Raw genomic sequence first — 22801 nt, 5'->3', positions numbered from 1 at the left:
TGTTCTCATGCCCAGTAATACCCAGGGCAGCTCATCAACCCAGATGGGCCCTCTAACCGAGCCATCAAGGCCGACTTGAGATGTCAAAATGAAATCTTTCCACTATTCCATTGGCCTGGGGATGATGGGCATTTGTATGATGAATTGTTGTATATGTTAAAATTTATAAATTTACAAATTTAATTGTCACATCCATTACCCCAGAGCTTTTCTATTATCCTTTTCCCCCTTTGCTCCTTGTTCTTTGATACTTATCTTCTGTCCCATTTGTCTTCTGTGAACTCCTGATGCATCATCCGTGCTTGAAACAAAATCTGAGCAAACTTAAAAAAAAACTAAAACCAACAATTCAAGAAAATACAACAATACCCCCAAAATAATTCCCTCTCCTTCTCCCTTCCCCCCTATCTACCCCTACCCTTCCTGGTGACACTATCCAAAATATTGGCGACAATTCCCCCTCCATTTTGGAGCAAGCCTATAGCATCCATCTAACACTTGCTGCCTCCTTTGCCACCCCGAAGCTCCCAACATACTTTTCTTCTTTAAAACTTCAACCATCGTGATAAACAAAGTGTAACCATTATTTCTATTATATTTACAGCCAGATCAACTCTTTGGGCCTCCATCCTATTATCTCCCCTGGGAATCCTCCTGGGTGTCAGCCAGAGTGTTTAGATATCTCAACACCTCTTTGGCTTCTACAAAGAATTTCTCCTCATCCACGGGCAGGAACACCCTCAGGGTCACTGGATGTAACAGTGTGAAGCCAATTCCCTTGTTTCTTAGAAGTTTATTTTTTTACTGGATCAAACTCTTTGTGCCTTTTTATAGGTGCTGTACCTATATCAGGATAAAAAGAGGACTTTTTCCCTTCTGAATTCTATTGGGCCACTTCTCTCCCTTGCACCCCATCTGCTGCATGCAGAATCCGTTCCCTGTCCTGATATTTTAGAATCCTTTGTCCCGGACCAGGCTTGAGGAAGATCGGTAGGCCCTGTAATGGTCACAAGACTGATTTTTTTTTTCTGCAATCCCAGTAGCAATGCATTTTGTGCGCTATACATACAATCTCATTGCAGAATTAAGTGTATTGTCAAGGATAAAAAAATACATTACATCTCCTATTTATTTTCCACAGTAAACTCCAATGAGTTAAAGAATATTGTATCACTCCAGGTTCACAACGGGATCACATGAAAAGATAAAAGTTACTGAAGTTACTTATTCACTATTTCCTTGAATAAAATCAATGGCAAGGAAGCTTATCTTCTCGCACTCTGAAGTTCATGTCAGTGCTTTTCGGTAAGAAACCTGACTAAATCAGCAGTTTCACATTTCCATAATCTGCAGGAGTCGACAGAGCCAAATTTCCCCCAAGCTATGCTATTACTCACAAGGTACAAACCAGGAGTTTGATGGGAAACACTCCACATCTGGTTCAACAACATTCAGAACAATCGAAGATGTTGCAGATTCCCTGATTGGTATACCTTCCAACTGTACTCACCACCAGCTTTGTGGCTGCAGTGCATGAGGGATGTACAAAATGTAAAGCAGAGAATGGTCAAAGTCTCTTGGATGTCGCTTCTTAACCTTTATTTAGCTAGAGGGTGGTGAATCTGTGGAATTTGTTGCCACAGGTGGTTGTGGGGGAAAGTCAATGAGTGTATTTAAGGATTGATAGATTCTTGATTAGCCAGGGCAAAAAAAGTTATGGGGAAAAGGTGGGCAATGGGCCTGAGTGGGGAAAATGGATCAGTTCATGACTGAATGCCAGGACAGACTCAATGGGCTGAATAGCCTATATCTGCTCCTTTGTCTTTTGGTCTTCTGGTCTAGCCTTGCAATTTATACCACAAAGCAGAACAAGGGCAGCATGTACACTGGAATTCCCCTCCAAGTCATGCAATATTTTGATTTGGAAATATATCACTATTCTTTCATTGTCACTGGGTATTAGTTTTAATATGCCATACCCAACATCATGGGAGGCCTTTCACCACAAGGATATTAGTGGTTACAAAACTGGCTCACCATCACCCTCTCAAGGACAGTTGAAGATATGCTTACCTTTCAACAACACCTACATCACTTAAATTAGTTTTTGAAAATTGCACTGTCACAATCCTTTCTCGTTACTTGATTTTCTTTAGTTGCTTTTTGGATTCTGCGTCTGCTTGAGTGCCATTAGTTCACAAAATACAGATGTTTAGCAGTCGAACTTCACTTTTATTTGTGTGGTAAAACATTGCTGGATACATCACTAGGCATTAATTTGTGACCCATCAAAAATTGTGAAATTTGTCACAATATTGAACTAAAAGCATTAACGTTTTCCACCCAGAAAGAACCTCTGAAATTCAACCTTTATCATTCCTGATGGGCTTTACCTAAATTCAGTAAAGCTGCCACCACTTTGCTGGGGTGCAGGAACCAGAGGATGGGTTCAGCTCTGAAAAGAACATTCCTCATGGCAGCAGACAAAAACATCCATTTTGCAGGAATTCGCACTCCAAGAAGAGACAACTAAAGGCACCTCTTTCCAGACTCATTTTGTGTGCTTCTGGTAATTCTTCTAGTCCACTGGCATATAGGACTTCTCTATTGGTCGATGTTTCACTAATAAGCACTTTATTATCTTTTATGTAAATCAGGGAATTTTGCTTCTTCACTACCACCTCTCTGTCTTCCTTCATTTGGCCCTTTATCTTCTCATGTGGATGATGATACAATCATCTAATTTTACTGATTTTAGTTCCATGAAGAGCCGTAGCCATGTAAGTTTTTGTCGTTTGAAATAAACATAATAAATTCTGACTGTTTCTGGTTTGAAATGTAATAATCGTGATAATAATTAATCTTTACTGCTGTCACTCTATCTTTAGATTGTGTAAGATCAACTACACTTCTGTGTTTCCTTCCTGATTTGGAGGATAAATATATTTAAATATAAATGTAGACATACAGCACAGTAACAGGCCCTTCGGCCCATGAGTCCGTCCGGCCCAATTACACCCAATTGACCAACAACCCCAGTACGTATTGTAGGGTAGGAGGAAACCAGGGCACCTGGACGAAACCCACACAGACTTGGGGAGAACATGCAAATCCTTACAGACAGCGGCAGATTCGAACTCTCGTCACTGGCACTGTAAATGTGTTGCACTAACTGTGCTGCCTGGAGTATTGCCAGGAGTCAATCTGGCACTGTCTAAGGAGTTTGTACGTTCTCCATGTTTCTGCGTGAGTTTCTTCCAAGTGATATGGTTTCTTTCCACCCTTCAAAACATATGGGAGTTGTAAGTTAATTGGTGTATTTGGGGGGGCACGAGCTTGTCGTCTGGAAAAATATGTTACGTGCTGTTCGTAAAAAGAAAAAAAAACTAATATAGTTTTTGTTTCATTTCTGTCCTAAGTTAGCACATCTGAAGTAGGCAGACAATTAGAGTGTAGTAATTAATCTTAAGACCCATTTCTCTGCAGAGCAAGTTTCTATTGTTGATGATAGCTCCATCCCAGCTAACTGGGAGCATCTTCAGTCCACCAGCCAAGATTAGGCTCTGAGGATATTCTCCCAACAGCACAGAGGGGAACAAAAACTAAAATAATCTGCTGGTAAATCTATTTTTAGATGATGTTAGGTCAGAGCAGAAATGCCTATGATAGAATCCAGGAAAGTGGAGTTATTCACCATCTGGGCTCAAATATGAGACACAAGCCCTGTGGATGAGAGATCATGCAGGTACTTGGGTATGCACAGAATCATAGAAAATATAGAATTTATCACCAAAAGGCAAGAATTAACTGCAGTGTGTTGACGAAAGAAGGGGCTGGCATTTCCAGGTTTAAGTGGACCTTTCTGTCTGCAACCAGCATTCCTATCCAGGCAACAATCTCCTGAGGCATTTTCACTGTGTCCTTAAGCCAACTGCATTTCATTACCACACAACTAAATCTGTAAACATGAGCTGCTTGGGTTGGGAACCAGAGAAAATTTGATTGAAGACATATTAGGAATAACAAGGAGTCTGAATGAAGCTCAAAACTATTGCACTATGGCAGCATGTTCTCTGGGTATAAAAATAGCTTCAAATCGATCAGCAAAGCCTATATATTTGTCTGATGGATTGCAAAGTGAATGAAAATGGTATCACTGCCTGAATACTAATTAGAGAGTGGTAGTGAAAAGCTGGCCAATGGCCACATATACAGCCAGCTGTTTTTGTGGGAATCTTTACTCAGCTGTGAAATTATAAGCATTGGTTACTGAATACTAAATGGGTATCATCTGATTAATGCACAACATTATCTATCAAACAAGTGTGGATTTAGCACAAGGTTTCATCTTATACTTTATCTTCTGCTGTGGAACAATTAAGAGCTTGGTCAGAGAACTTGCAGCTTTGGGCTTTTAGAAGTAGATCAAGGCACACATCTTAGCTTACACATATTTCTACATGAAATGTGTTGATGAGATTACACTAGTTGTACAAGTTCAGACAGACTATTTTATTAGATGAATATGAGGCTAAAAGGATGGTATAGGAAGAAGTATTTTGGATTTTTGAATAATTGGAAACCTTTCATGAGTCAATGTGACAGTATAAGCAGGATGGTTTTTACCTGAGCAGAATGGGTCCAATAACATTGCTGGGAGTTTTGCTGGTATTTTTGAGGAAGTTTTAAACTAATTTGGCAGTGAGCTGGTACAATAGAATAGAAGAACAATTGGAAGTCAGGCTCAGTTAAACATGGAAGACATTCTGTGTCAGTTCAATATTCAAAACAAAGGTAGCCATGATAAGGCACACTTAAGGATCAGAAGGCAAAAAAGTGCAATGATTTTAAAGCAAGGAGCCAAGCTGGTAAGTGTTGATCAGCACATGGAAATATTATTGTTTCAAAATTAGAGATGGTTGGAAGAAGAGCAAGACGAGGCTGCAAAAGTTTGTGACTCTGTGAAAGACTGTCACTCAGGAGCACTTTGGAGATGGTGTCTGTAATTCGGTAAGTTTAAAAGTAGTTATGGAAAAGGATGGTATAGTCCAGAAATATGATCAGAGTCATCATGGAAACAGGCCCTTTGGCTCAACTCATTTCTACTAAGGTGCCTGGCTGAGATAGTCCCATTTGCTTGCATTTTCTACATGTCCTCAATCCTTTTTCTATTTATGTACCAGTCTAAAGGTCTTTTATACATTGTGATTGTACCTACCTCTACCACTTCAGGAGTTTATAAACCTCAATGTGATTGTTCAGCCTCTTTCAATTGAGGGAAAATACATAATGTTTAGGACAAAGACACTTTTTTTCCTTTGTTTGCCCCTGTGCTCCAATTTTAAGTTTGTAATCAAACAATTCACATTTGATTAAAATGTACATTCCAGATTTTATTCAAGGTGATTTGTATACATTTTAGTTTGACCATGTAAAAATTACAAAACTTTTTTTACATAGTCCCCTCATTTCAGGGCACCATATGTTTGGGACATTTGGCTTCACAGGTGTTTATGAGTACTCAAGTATGTTTAATTGCTTCATTGGTGCAGGTATAAGAGAGCTTGGCTTGTTTCTAAACTTTTGATCACTTTTGGAGTCTGTAGCTACTAGTTTTCAACATGACGACCAGAGTTGTGCCAATGAAAGTCAAATAAACCAGTATGAGGCTGATAAACAAGAATAAAACAGTAAGAAACATTTCCCAAACCTTAGGATTACCAAAACCAACAGTTTGGAACATCATTAAGAAGAAAGAGCCTACTGGTGAGCTCAGTAATCTCAAAGGGCTTGAATTCCAAGGAAGACCTCCACTGTTGATGAAAGAAGTATTTTCATTATAATGAAGAAAAATGCCCAAACGTATGTCCAACAGATCAGAAACAGTCTTCAGGAGGCAGGTGTGGACATGTTAATGACTACAGTCTGCAGAGGCTTCATGAAAATAAATATAGAGGCTATAACACAAGATGCAAATCACTAGATAGCCACAGAAAGGATGGCCAGAAAACAGTTTGCCAAGAGACTGCAGAATTCCGGAAAGATAAGACCAAGATTAATCTGTATCAGAGTGATGGCAAGAGCAAAGTTAGAGGCATAAAGGAACGGCCCAAGATCCAAAGCATGCCAGCTTTGCCTTGGTTTGCATCTTGCAGTATATCATTGTAGCTTTCATGCTATGTGAGTGTAGAGAAGAACGACATGCACACTAAAGCCTAGGAAAATGAGATTGGTTTATTGCTCTGGGTGTTACACTTATATGGGCCCCTGGCACTGATGTCAGGGCCCTGCATCATCAGAGCACCAGCCTGGGATTCTCCGGCATCCCTCCAGAGTTCTCCATCTTCCTGCCATGCGGAGGACACCTGGGATGATGGCTAGTGTCACCCCACCCCACTCCCCCCCACCCCAGGGTGTGATCACAGTGTTCGTCAGCCATTTTGTGGGCTGGTCAGTGTCTCAGTGCATGAGCCGTTGCATGACCCCACCCCCTGGAACTAGTGACCGGGCCATTGTCCATAGCCTTGGGTGGTCTGCCCCTATGTTGTGGGGGAAGAATGGAGACCTGGTTGATATAGTCCAGATATGCCTTTTTCAGATGGTTGATGATAAAAGTCTCCTCCTTACCACTGATGTCGAGGACAAAGGTAGAACCGTTCTCCCTGACGATCTTGTAGGGTCCCTCATAGGGTTATTGTAGGGACAGCCGGTGTGTGCCCCTTCTCATGAATACATACTGACAAGTTTTTAAGTCCCTGGGGACGTTATGGTTGGGCTGGCCATGTTGTGGGGTTGCCACAGGACCAGGGACCCCAGTTTTCACTGAAAGTTCTCGCAGGTTGCTGCAGGGTCTTCCATGCATTTATTGGGGACCAGGAACTCCCCAGGAATGATCAAAGGTGCACCGTAGACCATCTCCGCCGCCGAGGCATTGAAGTCCTCCTTTGGTGCGGTACGACTCTTCAACAGGACCCAAGACGGTTTGTTCACTCAGTTGGGACCCTTGAATCGGGCCATCGAGGGTGCCTTGAGGTGCCTGTGAAAACACTCCACCAAATTATTGGCCTGATACGTCGTGGTGGGGTGGAGCTGTGTCTCCAAAAAGTTATCCAGTGCTGCCAAGAGTCCAGAGGGGAATTGTGCCCCCCTATCTGAGGTTAGGTGCTCTGGGACCCTGAATATGGATACCCATGTATCCATGAGTGCCCTGGTGTAGATTTTTGTGGTGGTATCAGCCAGTGGGACTGCCTCTAGCCACCTCATGGCACTGCCAACCATCGCCAAGAGGTATCTCAGTCCTCAGGAAACTGGTAACAAACAGCCGCACTACGTCAATTCGTAAATGGATGAACCAGCGCTGCACTTGTTGCACTCATGTGAACCTGCACTTTGGAGGACTGACAGTTTGTGCTGGTTTTGGCCCACTGAGGAGGTCATGTCAGACAAACCTGTTAACCACCATTTTGACTGTGGCGTGGATTTGTGGGGTGCACCAGGTTGTAGATGGCATCAAAAACTTGCTGCCTCCATGCAGCCAGAATGATAGGGTTGGGGCTACTGGTAGAGTCGTCACTCAGTGGCGTCAAGTTACCTGGGCCAATGGGGATGTCCTCCACCCTGAGACCGGAAACAGCTGTGCTATACGCGGGGATTTCAGGTTCCTGTTGCTGCACTTTAGCGAGGACCATATAGTTGACCCCTTGGGACAGGGCATGTATTGACTTGATCGTGGGGTGTGACAGAGCATAGGCTACCACATTGTTTTTCCCCAAGATGTGCTGTATGTCTGTGGTAAATTCGGATATTTAGGACGTGTCTCTGTTGTCAGGACAACTACCGGGTCTGATACCTTATGGAAGGCAAAGGTCAGTGGTTTGTGATTGGTGAAGACCTTGAATTGCTGGCCTTCCAAAAAGTAACGGAAATGACTTACCACCAGGTACAGCACCAATAGCTCTCAGTTGAAAGCACTATATTTGAGCCCTGGGGGTGGGTGGATGGGTGGAAACAGAGATGCCTGCTGAAAAAGCTCAGGAGTTGCCACTGGCCCTCAATGAGCTGTTCCAGCATGCCCCATACCGCTGTGCCGGAGGCGTTGACTGTTGTCGGTAGGTGTCTCTAGATTGGGGTGGATCAGGAGAGTGGCATTGGCCAACACTCTTTGGCATACTGGAACACCCTGGAAGACTTCATCCCAATTAATGTCTTTTGAGTTGCCTGCCATCAGCGTGAAGGGGGTGCCTGATGCGTGCCGCTGCCAGTATGAATCTGTGGTAAATATTTATCATACCGGTGAACTCCTGTAGCCCTTTAACCATGTGAAGTGCTGGACTGCCTCAACCTTCTTGGGGAGGGCTGGAGCCCCGTGTCTGTTTATCCTGTGCCCCAGGAAGTTGATGGTGTCCAGACCAAATTGGTGGGGTTGATTGTCAGCCCGAACTCACTCAAGTGGGTGCACAGTTTTCTCAGGTGGACAGCGTGGTCTTTGTAGCTGTGGCTGGCGATGAGGATATCATCCAAATAGATGAACGGAAATGGGAGGTCCCGGCTCATTGCGTCCATCAGCCGCTGAAAAGTTAATTTCTCATGGCAGATTTAAGAACAGGACCAAGAGGTTTATAGGGGATCTGAGGAAAATTTTATTTCACCTGGAGGATTATTGACCCAGAATATACTGCCTTAGAATGTGGTTTAGGCGAGTACTCTAACAACATTTAAGAAGCACCTGGATCAACATTTGAATCACCAAGGTATCACCATGGCAAAAGGAATTGGTATACAATTGATCCTAGTGGTCAACTAGGAGGCTATTTCTATGCTGTATGACTTTATTAAGACTTAAATTCTGGGAGTGACTTAGTTCAGAATATACTTTGTTTTGTAATTACTTCTCATATTAATTTCAGTGATGTGGATGCTGCTGGGAAGATCAGCATGTGTTTTCCATCCCTAATTGGCCTTAGGAAGGTGGTGGCAAGTTGTATGTTAAATTGCTGCAGTGCTGTGGGGAAGGTACTCTCACTGCACTGCTGTTTGAGTCTGTCATACAATTCCAAGTCGGAATACTATGTGAATTAGATGGGAATATGCTGTTCAAATGTGTTTGAGGGAGACATTGAAGAAACCACATTGAGTTCCTGTAGAATAATAATAGTACAGAAAGAATCCATCAGGTCTTTAAAGTACGTGTTTGGTATCTGCAAGAGCAATTCAGCTCATCTTACTCTCTGAACGTTTCCCTTAAATTTTGCAATATCTTCCTTACAAGTGCTTATCCAGTTCTATTTTTAAAAAAAAAACACAACAGACTCTACCTCTATCACCCTGTAAACTCGATACAAATAACATTTTTAATAAAAGGTTTGTCTTCTGAAACTGATTATTTTGCCATTCATTTTAAAACATCATCTTTTGCTTCTCAACCTTGCCTCCAAGGGGGAAATTTTCTCTTTAGCTACTCCATCTGAACATTTAATTATTTTATACACTTCTATCAGATCTCCTCATAAATCTGCTCTAAGAAATATTTCAGCTAGTCTTTTTTGTACATTCAAGTTAATCTTTTATGAATTCTTTCCCAGAACTTCCTAAGATGGGGGTTACAAGAATTGGACATGTCAGTTATAACAGAACCAGTGTGTTTATAAGAATCCATCAAAACTCATTCACCATAGAGCTTTTTGCTACTGTTTATGAAGCTTTTTGAAATCACTTTCCCAATCTTCTGTCATATTCAAAGATTTATAGATAATTACCCCTGGTTCTTTTACACCTTTGGAATTATACTATTCATAATATGTTGTTTATCTTCATTCTGCTACCAAATGTATCACTTCATACTCTTCTGCATTAAATTTTAACCACCTGATCAGATGAATGGGCAATGACTGACAATTTTGAATGAATGAAGATTGTGGAATGTCAGTAGAAATCATACAACTTTGGTTACAATATGGATTATGGGAGGAGAATAAATTGATGCACAAAATAAAGTACATGGGAGTGGAAGGGGATTTCAGGACAGAGTTTGTTTTTGAATTCTTTCTTCCGCATTCTCTGCTTGTATAGTTTTTATTTAACCATCACTATTTTTTATTTCTCTTTGTTTCTCCATATTTTTCTTCAGTTGTACACAATTTAATTATTTGGCCATCTATGGTGGCTTTGATACTTCTTCTCCTCCTGCAGCATTAGAGGATGAAATCTAATGGTTCTAAGAATTTGGCCCTTTCACAGAATCTGTTGGTGCATTAGCATTGATAAAACCTGTGGGAAGCCTATTCATCCGGAGAAATAGAGAAATTCAAAACCCTGGGGTGCTTCTTTGTATAAAATCATTCTGATTATCACAAAATCTTTAAGTTTGATCTATTACTCTGAGCCTACAAAGACATACAGGTGATCATGAGGCTTTCATAAGAACATCAGAAATACTGTAAGTGCAGGAGTTGGCCATTCGGCCCCCTAATGCCTGCTTTGTCATTCAATAAGATCATGATTATATTTTACCTCAGTATTTCTTTCCTACAATAATCCTATATCTCGAGTTCAAAAGATTCAGCATGATCTGGATGATATTATTTTTCTCATTGCTATCTAAAATGGCCACCTTCTAATTTTGCTTTTCTAATTTTTCTATCAAAGTGGATAACTTCACATTTCCCCTCATCATGCCTGATCTACAAAATGTTTAACCATTCACTTACTTTACTAACCAATCTATATCCTTTTGCTGATACTGTAATCCTCCCCATAGCTAGGATTTCCAGCAATCTTTGAATCAATAGCTAATTTGGCTAGGCTGCATTGAGTCTTAGTTTCTAAACAAATTCTAACTAGTTGAAGCCTTGCATTGAACTCTTTGGTGTCTCAATAGACAAATCGAAAATGACTAATAGTGAGGACTTCTGAACATTTGGATACCAGAATATTACATTTTTACTGGAGGTGAACCAAATTAAAATATGTGGTTTGAGGCATCTGGAGGCTCCTGTGTTTTAAAAATAAATAGAATGAATGCTTCTACTCCCTTGCAAGGAGCAAAATTATGTTCAATTAGAAAGGAGGTTCTTAAAAAATTTTTTTTGAACTTTGACACTACATTAGTTTTTAAACACAGTAGATTCTTTAATAACAGATAATAAAATCATGAGCTTTGACTGGCAATAATTCATGCTAAATCAAGGTAACCAAGTATGGGGGTTTCAAGGATTTATCTTCTATTGTAAGATGGCAATACACTCAAGAACAGCTTTCCAAGCAGAAGAATATTACTGATGCTCTATGTGACGACTGCATGAGAACTCTGCCGTAACTGCATATGAAACTGCAGACAAAACCTAAAAAATCCAGTGTTGATAAAGAGGCTATTGACAGAAATGAAAGGTTGCTCAAAATAGGATTAGGGTGCAGATGATGAACTGAAACTATTCCACAATTGGCATAACAAGTTTTCATGCAAGCCAGGGTGAAAAAAGAATAGACATTTACAGGTCTGCAAGAAAATATATTGGCATTGCATCATACTGAATATACAGGAATAGTCAGTGTGAAAGTTTAAGTTAAACATGATCTGCTGGAGAATCTGGCAGGTCAAGGAGCATCAATGGAAGCACAAAAATGGTTAAAGCTTCATCAAAACCCTTTATCAAGACAGTGACCGTTCTTTTGCTCCCATTGATGCGACTTAACTGTGAGTTCCTTTAGCTTCAGATTCCGACAAATGCAGTCTCCCGATGTGTCTGCAATAAAGTTAGTTTGTTGACTCTCTTTGGGCAATGACCACGAATCATTAGGCAAACAAATGAAGTATTTTCAAAAGTTGTACAAACAAGCCACCAAAAGCAAATGGCCGAACAGAGAGTGCATGTAGATTTATGTGATAAAGGGAATGTTAATTTCCTGATTTTGAGCAGCGGTGACTCAAAATGGACCAACATGAAACTGGTGAGTTAATTGGAGGTAAACAAGAAAGTCTGCAGTCGCTGTGATTGTAGCGCAAAACTCAAAAGTGCTGGAGAAACTCAGCAGATCAGATAGCATCTATAGGAAGCAATATTTCAGGCCTGAGCCCTTTGTCAAGGCATAATCAAAAAGAAAACAGCTGCCTGAATAAAGTGGCAGGGGAAGAGGGAAGAAGGGGGCAGGAGGATGAGCAGAGGCCAACAGGCAAGAGTTCATAGATGGATGTGAATGGGAGGGCAGAAGGGAAAAAAGCTGAGGTAATAAGGGGAGGGTTTAGATCTGAATGGAGATGGAAGGTGGTGGGGAGCTGGAGGAAAGGAGGCAGAGGGTTAGGGGAAGAGTGAGTGAGAAACAGGGAAGGGGCCTAATAAACCTGAGAAATTGGTTAATGCCATCTGGTTGGAGGGTCCAGACAGAATATTTGGTGTTATTCTTCCAATTTGTGGGTAATCTCAGTTTGGCAGAGCATGAGGCCATGGACAGATATATCAGCATGGGAATGGGACAGGGAATTGAAATGGGTGGTCATTGGGAGGTCTCTGTTATTGCAGCAGACAGAGAGAAAGTGTTCAATTAAACAATCTTCCAAGAGAGTTAATATTCTCACTTAACTCACACAGGTGAGTTATTACCTTCCACTGAACATAAAATAGGTGAGTTGAGGTGTATGTATGTGGTGGGTTATTGTAAGGTAAAACATCATGAGATGGGAATGTGTAGGGAGTTACCCTGTACAGGGCAGTAACAAGAAGGGGAGGTGTCCTTGTACTCCTGTTAGGTAAAACATCATGAGATGGGACCGGAGAAGGAGTCACCCAGTACTAAGGAGTAACAGAATGCATCCTTGTACTTACAAGATAAGAGAGACATTGATGGATTGAGAGGCAGGAAGCTAGCAGGGAAAGGATAGCAACAGTTTAAGAGAGACATTGATGGATTGAGAGGCAGGAAGCTAGCAGGGAAAGGATAGCAACAGTTTTAGTCATTGGACAAGTAATGATATGATGATGTTCTAAGCATGTATCCAAGGGTATAAAGAATCACCATTTTGCTGATAACGGCAGAATGCATTCTCCGGCTAACATCGTTAGTCGCAAGTGTTACAATCCGGTAATAAAGAACAAAGAACCCTGATTTCGACTCAGCCTGGTGTTTGTCTCACTCATTCATGAACAAAGCAGACCTAACAGTTATATAACAAGTTAACCTCTGACATCCATCTCCAGCTTCAATTGTTTGTTTACAAGAAATTTTTTAAAAAAAGTATCAAATATGCTATTGTCCCTAATATCATGTAGCTTAAGTAACAAATGCTAACTACAAATTTGCTGATGACACCATGGTCATCAATAAAATCACAATAAAGACAGCAATGAAGAAGCATACAGAAATGAGATAGATCAGCTAGTTGAGGGGTTCAGAACAACAACCTTGCACTCAATGGTTTTTTTTTCTAATTTTATTTTAGCATATGTATCAAAAATACATAAAACTAAAAATAATTTTGTATATCAAAGTCAATACATGTTTTTTTTAAATAATTTTCTCTCCCCCATCCAGAAAAATCCCTAGGAATAAACTAAAAAAAGAGACGAAAGAGAGAAAAGAATAAAGTAAAGAAAAAAAAGAGAGAAAAGATGGACTAGTTTTATCACAACAGTGGATATTATCTAATTAATAAATTGTAACTTGAGTATGTCTAATAACTACAACAAAAATTGTATTTTTAAAATATGTAATACATAGTAAAGCAAGACACCACTATGTAATATATAACACTAGTTTCTAAATTTAAGTATATATTTATACAAATAACATCAAATAAAGTAAAATAAAATGAAATAGAGCCAGGAAGTAATATTTTAACCTAATTGACATAAGGAATCGATAAAATTATAATATAATTTTTTTACGTAAGAAACCAAATTATTGGAAATTTATCATATCTATTCTTTAAATTGTATATATATATGTTCTTTATCAAAGGTATACAACTTCACATTTTTATAAACCATATGTCTAATACTTGTTGAAAAAAATTAATTATTGGGCCAGATGGAATTTGATTTAGGACATGTCCATATAAAATAAACAAATGTTTCTCTTTCCTGTTTACAGCAAAAAGCACTTTTCTGAACTGTCAGACTTCAATCTGTTAAGTTTTTGCAGTACAATATTTAATTAATGTATGAAATTATAATGTATCCTTCTGTATCTAACATTTGTTATATTTTTCATACTATATCTGCCTTGTAACAATCTTTAATAGATTTTATTCCTTTTTTTTCTTGACCAGTTAATAACATTTATATTATTCAAGATAAACAGGGTCTATTTCTTTTGTACTCACCTATTTTATTCATTTCTATATTAGCCCAAACCACTTTTTCTCTTTCCTCAAAAGGAGAAGAAAGAGATTGTAATTGGGTCACTTTTATAATAGTACTCAAAATTTGGAAGCTGTAGACCTCCCATTTCAAATCTCTAAGGTATTTCCCCTTCATCAGTCCCTGTCTCCTCACTAATCTCTTAAGTGTAAAAAAGATCCTAAAATCCAGTGGTAAAGTTAATACTTGATTGCATACATATAAGAAAAAAAGAAAGAAATATAGGAAAGACCCCCCCCCCCCACTCCCCAACATTGTCATGAAACCCCTAGACAATGCTACCATCCTCCGTTTTTCAGGTTGCGACTAAAGTTGCAAAACAACGTCCATGGTTTGGTAGGAACCAGTCAGTACATCTCTGGCTTCTCCGATTATAATAAAATCATCTCCACAATATTAAAAAACCTTTTCCAAATGACAATAACTAAAGTAAAACAATTCCCCATCTTCAATTGTCCAGTCTTCGGGTTAATGCTTGACGCACGTCCGGCAACCATTTCGCATATTCTTGAGCATGTTCTGGATTCATAAAGAATCTACTTGGATGTCCTTGGACAAATACTTTCAAAATTGCAGGTTAATGTCTTCTTTTGGCTTGGCTTCGCGGACGAAGATTAATGGAGGGGTAATGTCCACGTCAGCTGCAGGCTCGTTTGTGGCTGGCAAGTCCGATGCGGGACAGGGAGACACGGTTTTAGGATCTTTTTTACACTTTTTCAATTTTTTAAATTGAGTTTTATAAGTAAATCGTACATAGTAATAAGAATACGTATCCAACAAAGTAGATATTCTATTACATATGGCTACAAATAACCTATGATACATTGAAAAAGACAAAAAAGACATAATGTAAAAATTATACTAATAATCTAACCCCTCTCTTGTGAAGATAATGAAATTATATGTGTTCCAATATTGTAAGAGGAAAAAACCAAACCACAAAGCAAGATCTAAATAATCGTATAAATTATGAAAATAATTAAGAAAAGAACCCCATAAATTGTCAAAGTTAAAGCTTCTTTCAGTAGAAGAAAATTTAATTTTTTCCAAAGTCAGGCATGTCATCACATCAATATCAGATAGTCTCCATTTGAGAAAGTTGGGATGGAATTAATCTTCCAAATATAATGAGGATTTAGTCATTTGTGAGTAATATTATAACAAAAATGGTTGGTTTAAAAAAATCATTCATTTATTCATATCCAATGTGTCAATTCAAGTAATGGTAGGTCAGCGAGTTTGTCAGTGGCCAATGTAATTTTTTATCCTTAGGATGTGGCATTATTAGCAAGGCCAGCATGCATTGCTCAACTCTAATTATCCTTGAGAACATGGTAAAGGGCAGCCTTTTTTTTTGAACTACTGCAATTTATAAAGGTGATCCATTGTGCTTTTAGATTGAGATTCCTGGATTTATTTCTGGTGCAACAAAGGCAGTGAGTGACTTAAAGGAAATTTGGATGTGATGAATGACCTTATTGGTCATTCCTACTACAATCCATAAGCAAATGAGCATCAGGAATATTTTGAGATTAAATCGGTCTCATAAATAATTAAATAAAGATCAATAAATACCCAAAACTTGGATTTTCAAAAGGGATTTCATCAGTTTATAAGATACTGCCAATTCAAAGAGTGGAATTGTATGTTAGTTGAAGAAGAGGAAACAGAAGAATCAAAGGATTAGCACAACATTTTTGGACTTTCATGTCCACAAATCCAGTGCTGAGATCAATCTAATTATCCATGTCTTGGTCCAAGGTTAGTTCATGATGGTTTTTAATAGAAAATTGTCGCTGGATTTCACAAAATGTATTTACATTTGTTGCAAATGATGGAAAACCTTTTATGTCATGATGCTTCAAAGATTTTGTTAAAAATTAAGTAATCTAGAACTAGATTCAAGATTGTAAATTTAATTAAAAATTAAAGAGGCAGGAGGAGAAAGAGTGATAATTAAAGGATATTTTGCAAGTGATTGGCAATATGATGCATATCTCTTAGGGTCCTGACAGGATGCATCACTTCACTATAAGCATTATTGATTTTGATAGAGAATTAGAATGACTAGCAAACAAAATTGAAGATGATGTTACGTCGGAGACCAGCAGTGATAGAAATTCACCCAAGACTGTTTCATTGTTTTCTTTTAAAACAATATAATTATTAAGACCTACTAATATAACACATTAGTTAAATCAAACCCAACGATGTGCTAATATACGTGTGTGTGTGTGTGTGTGTGTGTGTGTGTGTGTGTGTGTGTGTGTGTGTGTGTGTGTGTGTGATACGAAAACCATTACAGCTTAAGCACAATTCTGGAAAGTCATTCCAAAGTTCAGTCTTAGAAATCCTGTGTTGAAATGCAGTCTCTTAAACTGATGCCCAGAGGTAATCATGAAGGAGGTGGGAGAGACTGAGTGACCGGACTGCTGAAAACTCATGAATCCTTGTCACGTTTCTTGCTGAGAAATATCCTTTCGGATGGACGGTTGTCACAACTCCCCTTTTCTTTGCATAGGAGAAATGAAAGATGTGACTTCCACGATCCTTCCACAACCCAGGTATGGGTCAGTTGAAATTATCTTTCCTTTGGTCACAGTGTGGTTCATTAATTCTCCTGACAGTACCAAATGTCCATGGTCCGAAAATGATCCAGCTAAATACTCTAATTCAACCATCCTGCATTCAAACTGTGCCGACATTAGGAAATAGTCAATTCTGGTGAAAGAATCATGGGGTTTTGAGTAAAAGAAGTAGTCTCTAGCTTGGGGGGTGTAATAATCTCTTAGGTCTATTAGGTTTAGTGTGGCTTTTGACACCTCAGTTTTTGTCACTGTCTGTGTGGATTTATCCAATATAGGATCTAAACAAAAATTGAAATCTCCTCCAATTAAAACATTGTTTTGTCCTCCAGCTATTTTAATAAAGACTCTTTGTATAAATAGCTCATTGTTTGTGTTTGGTGCACAAAGGTTTATAAGTGACCAAGCCTCTGAGTTGATCTGACAGTGAGCTATTATATATCGTCCATTTGGATCTGCTACTTCCTCCTTCATGACCACTGGAACATTTTAATTTATTAAAATGGCTACCCCCTCGCCTTGAAATTATATGAAGACGATATTACTTGCCCCATCCAATCTCTTTTTAGTTTGGTATTTTGGTACTTTGTGAAATGTGTTTCCTGTACGAATGCTATATCTGTCTGTAATTTTCTGAGGTGTGCCAAAACTCACTTTCTTTTGATTTTTCCATTCAATCTATTTATATTAATACTCACGAATTTTAAGTCTTATTTATTGATATCTGTATTTTTGCTTATCTGTCTCTGGAAGGCAACGTATGTTCTTCTACAGCATTCCTCACTTCAGGTATTTCTTTACTTCGCACTGGTGGTCCCGCTGAAACAAAAGCACAAAAAAGAAAACAGAAATAAACAACAAATCCCCTTTTTAAATATACTAATTTTTCTCCCTTTTGTTTTGGCACCAATATCTAACCCCTTGGTGCTATTGTTCCTCTTCAAGCCGGGTCCAACTGCTGCTCTCATTGAAGCTTTTACCCTTTTATATGGTTCTCTTTCCAACATCTCATTACATATATTTACATTGACTGTCCTTGTGTCCTTTTATTATTACATTCCTTAAATTATGCTTGGGGTCATGACAGATTGAAAGAAAATATCACTTCCAATGATTGCAAATGATATAAATATGAGATTAAAAAACAACTCTATTATCGCGCAACCTGGGTTTGAATCCAGTGTTGTCTGTAAGGAGTTTGTACCTTCTCCCTGTGTCTGTGTGGGCTTCCTCCAGGTACTGTGGTTTCCTCCCACCCTTCAAAATGTACCGGTGTCGTAGATTAATTGGACTTGTGGACCGGAAGGTCCTGTTACTGTGCTGTATGTCTATATTAAATTAAGCAGAGGTAAAACATTTAGGAATAGTAATTGAAGAAATTATATCTTCTGGAAATTATTCCTATGTTGGCAGTGCAAGATATGCTATATAGTCTCTTTTTGAAATTCAGTTTGAAAAGTGTTAACCCAAATGTTTGAAGAAAAGGGACACCCACAAATATCAGAACAAGGAAGCCACATGAAATGATTACTGCTTCACTGGAGAATAAACCGACAAATTGGACTGGATGACTTGTGCTTCCCTGATGTAATTTATGTGTCAGATACCAAAGGAAAATTTAATGGGAATTGTTGATATCACAATTTAAAATGAATAAATAATAACTGAGAAATATGAAGAGAAAGTAACATTTGTGCATTATTAGCCTGTACACTTTGCAGGCATTATACATTGTATATACATTTAAACGGACACCTAGTTTCTGTGACAAAGTATTCTTCTACAAATCTTTAAGTCCAAAATTTTAATGGTAGTTGCCTGTGTAAACTTGATACACTATACTTAAATGTGATGGGTTAGATTTTGTTATCCAGGCAGTATCTCATATATTATGCAGACTTGGGTTTTTGTGTCTCCAAGCAATTCAGCCTGCACGACCTCAGGAATTCATGTCCTTCAACTTATTCCATTTCTTAACCATGGGCAATGGGTTGAAAGTAAGAATAGTTTGGAAAGCCTGTTCTTTTTATTAATTAATTTGTAGAATAAATGACAAATACTATTTAACACAAGCATGGCATATATTTAACAGAGATTCTGGATACAATTATGTTCAAACGTTAATGAAGGGATTTAGAGATCTTGGCTCACAATCAATACAGCCAGCTCACAGGTAAGTATCATCTTGAGACATTGTAGAGGAAATAGCCTCTTCCTTCCTGCAGTGAATTCAAACAAGGATAGAATCTTCGAAATGGAGCTCAGCTGGGTAATGAAAAATGAAGGAAAACATTCTGCATGAATCACGATGAGGATGTAGAACACCATGTTCCAAAAAGTTGTAGTTCCAGTGTAATTTGATTGTAATTGTAACTTAAAAATGAACTGCAGGAGAGATTCATGACTCTAACTGAATTAGATTGCATCATGGTGTAGCGGCAGCTACACTGCGAACTGAAGAATCACACAACAAGATGGGTTGAGTTCAGTGAGCAAAACTTATTTATTGCAGGTTGCCTCAGCTGATGACGCCTGTAGGTCTTCCTTGGGTGTTGAGCGGAGGCCCAGGGGCACCCAAGGCAGCTCGTCCACCCAGTCAGGGCCGGTGAGGCGGGCCATAAGTGCCGACTTAAGGTGGTGGTGCAATCGCTCGACTAGCCCATTGGCCTGTGGATGATAAGCCGTGGTGTCATGTAGCTCGATCTCCAGCCTGTTGGCGAGCTGTGCCCAGACCGCGTGAACTGGGCACCCTGATCACTGGTGAGGTGGTTCAGGACACTGAACCGGGCAACCCAACCGTTCAAAAGTGCTCGGGAGCAGGAGTCTGTGGAGTCATCTGGCATCGGGATCGCCTTGGGCCAACGAGTGGTGTGGTCTACCACTGTGAAAAGGAAATGGGTAAGGGTCCGACGATGTCCACATGTATGTGGCTGAACCATTCCTGGACATGTTTGAAATCTTGTACGGGCGCTCTGGTGTGACTATGTACCTTGGAAAGCTGACAATGGGTGCAGGTTCTGGCCCAGTCCACAATCTGCTTCTGAAGCCCACCCCAGATTAAATATTCTGCCACCATACGGACCGTGGACCTGATGGAAGGGTGGGAAAGGTCATGGAAGACTTGTCTGCGCCATTGCTGGGGAACCACTGGTCGCAGGGTGCCCATGGAGACATCATACAGGATGGTGCCCTCACCGTGAGGAGTCGGGTGGTCCTGGAACCGCAGGCCCGTGATGGCAGTCCTGAAGGCCCGCGTCTCCTCGTCAGACTTCTGGTCCCAGGCGAGCTGGTCGAAGTCGAGGCTGGGCGTTAGCGCACAAATGGCTGGTCGTAAGAGTGCCTTGTGCCGAATGTCAGTGGTGAACTCTGACACGAAGGAGAGGTGATGCTGTTGGTGGGCTGACCAGGGATCTCTTGCCATAGCGAGAGCCTGAGTGAGGGGGTTGTGGTCGGTAAAAATGGTGAAAGGCCTCCCCTCCAAGAAATAGTGGAAATGATGCACCACCAGGTACATGCCCAGAAGTTGGCTAAAGAATGCTAGTGGTTTCCACTGTCTATTCACCTGCTGCTCCAGGATAGCGTCGACGGCTGTGGCAGAGGCATCGACAGAGAGCGCCATATGTAAATCGGTGCATGGGTGGATGAGCAGGGTGGCCTTTGCGAGGGCATCTTTCGTGGCGTCAAATGCCCTGCTGGCCTCTGGAGTCCAGACGAGTGTCTTGTCTTTGGCCGCGATGAGGGTGAAGAGCAGCTGCATGATGCGCGCAGTGCCTGGAGTGAAGCGGTTATAGAAATTGACCATACCTGCAAACTCTTGTAGCCCCTTGAAGTTGTCAGGGCGTGGAAACTCCCTGATTGGAGCGACCTTCGTAGCGGCAGGTGTGGCTCCTTTGTTCATGATGGTATGGCCCAGGAACTGCATGGACTCTTTCCCGAACTGGCACTTAGCCGGATTGATCGTTAGGCCAAAGTCAGCCAGTCAGGAGAAGAAGGTGCGCAGGTGAGACTTGTGTGGCGCCTGGTCTCTGCTGGCGACAAGGATGTCGTCCAGGTAAATGAATACGAAATTCAAATCTCTGCCCACTGTGTCCATAAGGTGCTGGAAGGTCTAGGTGGCATTCTTGAGCCCGAACGGCATGCGTAGGAACTCGAACAAGCCGAAGGGGGTGATGATGGCCATTTTGGGTATGTCCTTGGGGTGCACCGGTATTTGGTGATACCCGCGCACCAGGTCGACCTTGGAGAATACCCTCGCACCCTGCAGGTTGGCCATAAAGTCCTGGATGTGAGGGATCGGGTAACGGTCAGGTACTGTCGCGTCATTAAGCCATCGATAATCTCTGCAGGGGTGCCAGCTGCCAGAGGCTTTCGGGATCAGGTGGAGTGGTGAGACCCAAGGACTGTCGGAGCGTCGAATGATCCCCAGCTCCTGCAGATGTGAGAGCTCTTCCTTCGCTATCTGGAGCTTATCCGGCGGGAGTCAGTGTGCCTTGGTGTGGACCTGCAGGCCTTGGGTGGGGATGTAATGAAACACCCCCGTGGTGTGGTGAGGCGGCGGAGAACTGCAGCTTGAGGAGGGACAGGAACTTGTCCAGGATATGCCGAAACTTGTCCTTGGGTATGCTGACCATGGCCATCTGTGGCTGCTCTGTGTGGGAGGTGTTGAGGTGAATGGATTGGAAGGTATGGGCATCTACCAGTCGCCTACCTCGAATGTCAACCAGGAGTCCGTGGACGAGGAGGAAGACCACACCCATGTTGGCGGTTGGAAGGGATGAAATAGTGAACTTCCACGAGAACTTACGCTGGGCGATCTGGAAGTTGACAGTCTTGTCTCCATACATTCGGATCTCCAGGATGGCACCGATGGCTGTGGCAGAGGCATCGACAGAGAGCACCATATGCAGGTCGGTGTGTGGGTGGGCGAGCAGGGTGGCCTTTGCGAGGGCATCTTTCATGGCATCGAATGCCTTGCTGGCCTTTGGAGTCCAGGCGAGTGCCTTGTCTTTGGCCGTGATGAGGCTGAAGAGCGGCTGCATGATGTGCGCAGTGCCTGGAGTGAAGCGGTAATAGAAATTGGCTGCACGGAGGGGAGGTTCTTGAAGCCGGTTCCAGGACTCGATGGCTGTGGCCGGGATGACGCTGATCTGGGCCCCGGTGTCGACGAGGAAGCGTTGGCCACTGACTGAATCCCGCAGGTAGAGAAGGCTGTGATCTTGGCCAGCTGCTGCAGCCATTAATGGCGGCTGGCCTGCTTGTTTCCCTGGAACGAGCAGGGCTGATGGCACTTCTGAGCCTTGGCTCCCCAGTGCTGGTGGAAGGAGAGACTTAAAGTGGATGACTTGCTTCTGGCTATGCTCTTTGAGGCCCCTGCAGGGGCCAGGTGTTTCACTGCAGCGCTAGAGGAAGGCTTGGCGTGGTCATGCCCATGACTCATAACCTGCTGGACTGCTGAGCCCTCCGAGAATCATTCGAGCCATAGCTCCTGAGCCTTTTGAGTGACCTTCCTAGGATTGATGAAGCTCTCCTGGGACAGTAACGGCCGGATGTCTTCAGGCAGATGGTCGAGGAAGATGTGCTCGAAGAGTGGGCAGTTGGTGTGAACACCCATGAGCGTGAGCATCTTGTCTATCAACTCAATTGGAGTTCTGTCCCCCAAGGGATCGAGGCGCAGCATCCAAGCGGCACACTGGCACCTGGAGAGGCCGAGGGAGCCAGTGAGCACCTGCTTGATGGTTCCGTACTTATCTTCCTCGGGTGGATGCTGAACGAGGTGCCTGAACGATGGCCTGGTCCAGGGCAGTGACCACATGGTAAAACTTGGTCGAGGTGGAAACTGACCCTCTGCATGGCTGAGCCAGGTCT

General features: G+C 41.4%; 1 protein-coding gene and 1 long non-coding RNA gene across 33 annotated transcripts in view; one reads left to right on the top strand and one right to left on the bottom strand.

The window, feature by feature from the left end:
• Positions 1–22801, top strand: part of shank3a (SH3 and multiple ankyrin repeat domains 3a) — a 651448-nt gene that overhangs the window by 190624 nt on the left and 438023 nt on the right. The window lies entirely within an intron of this gene.
• Positions 1–22801, bottom strand: part of LOC138748500 (uncharacterized) — a 78077-nt gene that overhangs the window by 53608 nt on the left and 1668 nt on the right. For all 3 annotated transcript variants that reach the window (XR_011348078.1, XR_011348080.1, XR_011348079.1), the window contains exon 2: positions 17635–17755. This is a non-coding gene — a long non-coding RNA (uncharacterized lncRNA). The remainder of the gene's footprint in view (positions 1–17634; positions 17756–22801) is intronic.

Source organism: Narcine bancroftii, chromosome 13 (assembly GCF_036971445.1).
Source record: "Narcine bancroftii isolate sNarBan1 chromosome 13, sNarBan1.hap1, whole genome shotgun sequence".
Classification (NCBI taxonomy): domain Eukaryota; kingdom Metazoa; phylum Chordata; class Chondrichthyes; order Torpediniformes; family Narcinidae; genus Narcine; species Narcine bancroftii.
Note: the sequence above shows the minus strand (reverse complement) of the source record. Positions and strands in the feature narration are given on the sequence as shown.